Source organism: Oratosquilla oratoria, unplaced genomic scaffold, assembly GCF_046742065.1.
Source record: "Oratosquilla oratoria isolate Oo_2021 unplaced genomic scaffold, ASM4674206v1 SCAFFOLD171, whole genome shotgun sequence".
Lineage (NCBI taxonomy): Eukaryota > Metazoa > Arthropoda > Malacostraca > Stomatopoda > Squillidae > Oratosquilla > Oratosquilla oratoria.
The window spans coordinates 60,121-65,000 of record NW_027467524.1 but is presented as its reverse complement, the minus strand read 5'-3'; positions in this window follow the sequence as shown (position 1 = coordinate 65,000).

Below are 4,880 nucleotides of genomic sequence, written 5' to 3'. Positions count from 1 at the left end.
TCTTGAATTTCGCAGACATATAACATACAGGAAACAATATTCCATCATGTTCTTGCATTAACACAGCTCCTGCAGCAGCATCACTAGCATCAACATTAATAGTGAAATTTTTGGAGAAATCAGGACCATGTAAGACAGGTTTGGAAGTAAGGATTGACTTTATCTTATCAAAGGCTTCTTGACATTCTAATGTCCATCTAAATTTTACTTTAGGACTTACTAAGTCAGTGAGTGGTTTAGCAAGTTTACTGAAATTAGGGCAGAATCTCCGATAATAACCTGCTACACCTAAGAAACGCTGGACTGCTTTACGGTTGGCAGGAGCAGCTAAAGCCTCTATGGCTTCAACCTTGGCGTGCATAGGTGCAACCGTACCGTAACCCACCTCATGGCCTAAAAAGGTCACCTTTGCATGAGCAAACTCAGTCCTCATTAGATTGACAGTCAACCTAGCCTTCCTTAACCTCTCGAACAAGGACCTCAGGGAAATCAAGTGTTCCTCCCACGTCTGAGAATACACGCACAGATCATCGATGTACACACACACCTTCCAAGCCTGCAATAACATTAGACATTAGACGTGAAAACTTTGCGGGTGCATTCCGTAAGCCAAATGAAGTTACTTTGTATTGATATAGTCCACTAGGTGTTATGAAACTTGACACACGTTTTGCCTCCTCAGACAGTGGCATCTGATAGTAGCCACTCATTAGATCTAATTTAGTTATAATTTTGGCCTTGCCGATTGAGTCAATTAAGTCATCTATGCGAGGAAGAGGGAAGTTGTCAGCCTTGGTAAGTGCATTAAGTTTTCTGTAATCAGTACACATTCTATACTCCCCATTTCCTTTTGGCACAAGAATACATGGAGCAGCCCAGTCACTCTTACTTGGCTCTGCTAAGTGATTATCAAGAAGAAATGTTACCTCTTTCTGGAGAATAGCTGCCTTATGGGGGGACATTCTATAGGGCTTTTCTCTTACCGGGGCGGCACCTTCCACTAGTTCAATATGATGAACTGCCTCAGTCGTTGGTCTCGGCACATCTCCAAAGATTTCCACAAACTCTTGCAGTAATTCTGAAACATCTGACTGTTGGCTGTCAGACAAATGATACAACTTACTATTTAGATTAGCAAGGACATCAGAATTCTTGAGTTTGTTACCTACAGGAATTTTATCAAGGTCGTCTTCACTTTGCATCTCCACAACTTCTAAACTATTTACAGTACCATCTACCTTCTCCTCTGTCTTAGCAGCACTTCCCGAGTCTCTTCTATGGTACTTCTTAATCAAGTTTACATGTACTAACCTTTTTGTTTTTCTGTGATCAGGAGTGGATATCACATAGTTCAAATCTCCCCGTTTACCTATAACTCTGAAAGGTCCCTTGTACCTTGCTTGTAATGGACACTTTCTTACGGGCAAGAACAACAGAACTTCATCCCCAACCTCAAAGTTACGTTCTACTGCATCTTTATCATAATTTTCCTTCATCTTTTCTTGACTTAGTTTTAAATTACATTGTGCAAACCTGTGTACCACATCTAGGTTTTCCTTTAACTTAGACACATACTCAGACAAGTTATCGGCATGCTCCAAGTCTATCCAGCTCTCATGGAGTAATTTCATGGGTCCTCTTATGTCTCTGCCAAACAATAGGATTAATGACCTATCGGCTTTCTGGGCAGATATCAGATTGCTACGAGTCATCGGGAGAACACTTAAATCCACACGTTCACTTACATTACTCTGCGATTCATTCACCTTATCACTAGACAGACTGCACGGCAGAACCCCGGGACTAGGCGAATCCACATCACGATCAGCAAGTTCATCTGGCTTAACAGCAGGTCCTGTACTAGAGTCTACATTAAACAAACTACTAATATCCATATCAGCAGTTTCTTCACTGGTTTTCATCCTTGCCTGGCTGCGAGTAACTGCGCATGCTGGAAAAATATCTCCACACTCGCTTTCCAAACCCTCGGCAGGATCCCATTCCAGTGGAGTCGTACTCACCACGGGATCAGGCACAATTAACTTTCCCGCTATATCATTTCCTAGCAAGAAACTCACTCCCTCAACAGGTAAAGTCTCTCCAACTCCAACCAACACAGGCCGAGATAATAATTCGGTTCGGAGGAACAACTTACACAGGGGAACCGTCATCGTACCCCCAACGCCCTTTATCAATACATGCTCACCCGTCAACGCCTGTTCTACGTCAGGAACAGCGCTTTGTAATACCATACTGAGCTATGCAGCAGTGTCTCGCAACACAGTTACAGACACTCCGGGCCCATCCTCCTCGACAGACACTGTACCAGGGAATACAAATGGGTTAAACAGACTGCGTTCTCCTCCCACATCAGGATCCCCTTTTTCCTTTACATCTGCAGAAAGCAAAGTTACATTAGCAACACGTTTCTCTCTAGTCAACTCAGGACACCTTACCCTTACGTGCCCAAATTTTTTACAGTAAAAGCAACCAATTTTTGACACATCTGTATTGCTTTTACCCAGGGTCCAGGTACCTTTACCCTTGTGTACCTTTCCCTCTTGAGGTTGAGAAATGCCTGGAGGGGAAGGAGGCTTACTTGATTTATGCGTTAATGTATGATTTTCCGCCAATGTGGCAGCTCGATCAATTCTACTTACTTCCTTTTCTAGCAAATAGGTTCGAACGTCCGGTGGAATACCCTTAACATACTGTTCCAGTGCAATTAGTTCCTTTAACTCCTCATAAGTTTCAATTCCGCTAGCTGATAGCCATCTATTAAATAATCTATTAACACTGTTACCATACTCGAGGTATGACTGGTGGTTTCCTCTAAAACAGTTTCTAAACTTTTGTCTATAAAATTCTGGAGTGCATAAGTATGCCTTCAGCACTGTATCCTTCACTACCGAATACTGGCTCTGATCTTCAGAGGACAAGGATAAATACGATGAACGAGCCTTACCCACTAAGGCCGTTTGTACCAGCACACACCAATATGGCTTAGACCAGGAGAGGGTGGTTGCCAAACTTTCGAACTGCTCGAAAAACTCCTCCGGGTCACCCTCTAGGAACGTAGGGACAAGGCGTACTACGCTGTTTATATCAAATGTAGGTTCCAGCAACCCTTGGGCACCCTGCTTCTCCATCATTGCAAACTTCAAGTTTGTTTCGACCTTGAGCCTTTCAAGTGCTATCCTCTCCTTCTCCAACTCCTTCTCTACTTTAAATTTCTCTAGAGCTATCCTCTCTTTCTCTACCTCCAACTCCATCTTAGTAATTTCTGCTTTATCCTCATCTCTCTCCGTCTCTCCTTGAAGCTCCATGTCACACAATGCCTTGGCACTATCCTCCAGAATTTTTTTCGAGATCAAATCTTGAATGACTGCTTTCTTAATATCAGCCTTGTTAGATTTACCTGTGATTTGAACCTTGTAAAACCTAGCCAAAGCTATCCAGTCATCCTTAAGTACTTCACAGTTCTGCAAAAGGGCAAGCCCAGGATCCTTAATGAATTGTGCAATGTCAAAAGACTCCATATCAGCTAGCGAGGAATTATAACCTAATTAATACAATGTTCATAAACAATGGTTAAATACTCAAGAAACAGTAAGCAATTATTATTCACTGCAAGTATACCGCACTAATACTACACCGCTGTACTTATACTTTATAGTACGATACCTTGTTCTGTATAATACACTCGTTGCACAATATGGTACCCCACATATAGTACGATCGCCGCACAATCACAATACGTGCAATCATAATACCACACTATAGTACCCGGTATTATATAGTACCTTCACTTTATATGGTACCTTCAATCTATACGTTACCTTCAGTTATATGGTGTACCTTCAATTTATATGGTTGCCCCGCATCTCCACCATTTTGTTATGCCACGACTTCCCAGGGCACGATGATCCCCGAGTATTCCGATTGAGGGCCCCAATATGGCGTAACAAAGTCCGAATTAGCTGAGAGAGGACTTGGGCCCTTAAGTTATGGGTAATTACCAGTCAACTGTTTCTTATATTGTTTCAAATAAAGAGCAACAAAGGAAAATAGATTTAATTATAAATGGGGGCTTAAGCATGACAGAACAATTCCAATTTAGAATAAGATGCTGCCGGCGAATGAGAATTGAAACATGGAAAAGCCGGCAGCTTTTAACAAGAGTATTAAAGAAAATAAAGATCTTGCACAAGTATAACCATTACCATATAGACACACACGGAATATAATAATCAAAGTTAAATTAAATCACTAGAGACCTAACTGCACTGGAACTAAAAATGTTTAATCTTACTTGACACAGGGTATTCTCACCAGTTCTTACTAGCACGGTCCCTCCAGACAACTCAAACTCACTCACCTGGCCGACCGCCCACGTCACCTTCGGCCACCAATAAAGCAAAACTAAAGGCATCCACATTCTTTGTTACAAGATACAAATTTATATCTGACTGTACATGACGATTACATATAATTATTCATGTACTAGTGCGTTTAAGCATTCACATTACACCACCATACAAGGACTACATTCATCGTACCTTCGAACAACGTATGACCTAGCAGACGACAGTAGTCGTTGAAGGCGAACGGACAATAAACTTGCATAGTACATGGTTTCATACATGATACATAGTTTCATACATAGTACATGATACATACACAATACATAATTTACATAATACATAGTTTCATACATAGTACATAATACATACACAATACATAATTTACATAATACATAGTTTATCATAGAAAAAATGCACTCTTGCATAACAATATATATATATATATACTCCATATATTATATACTACACACACACACACACACACACACATATATATATATATATATACTCCATATT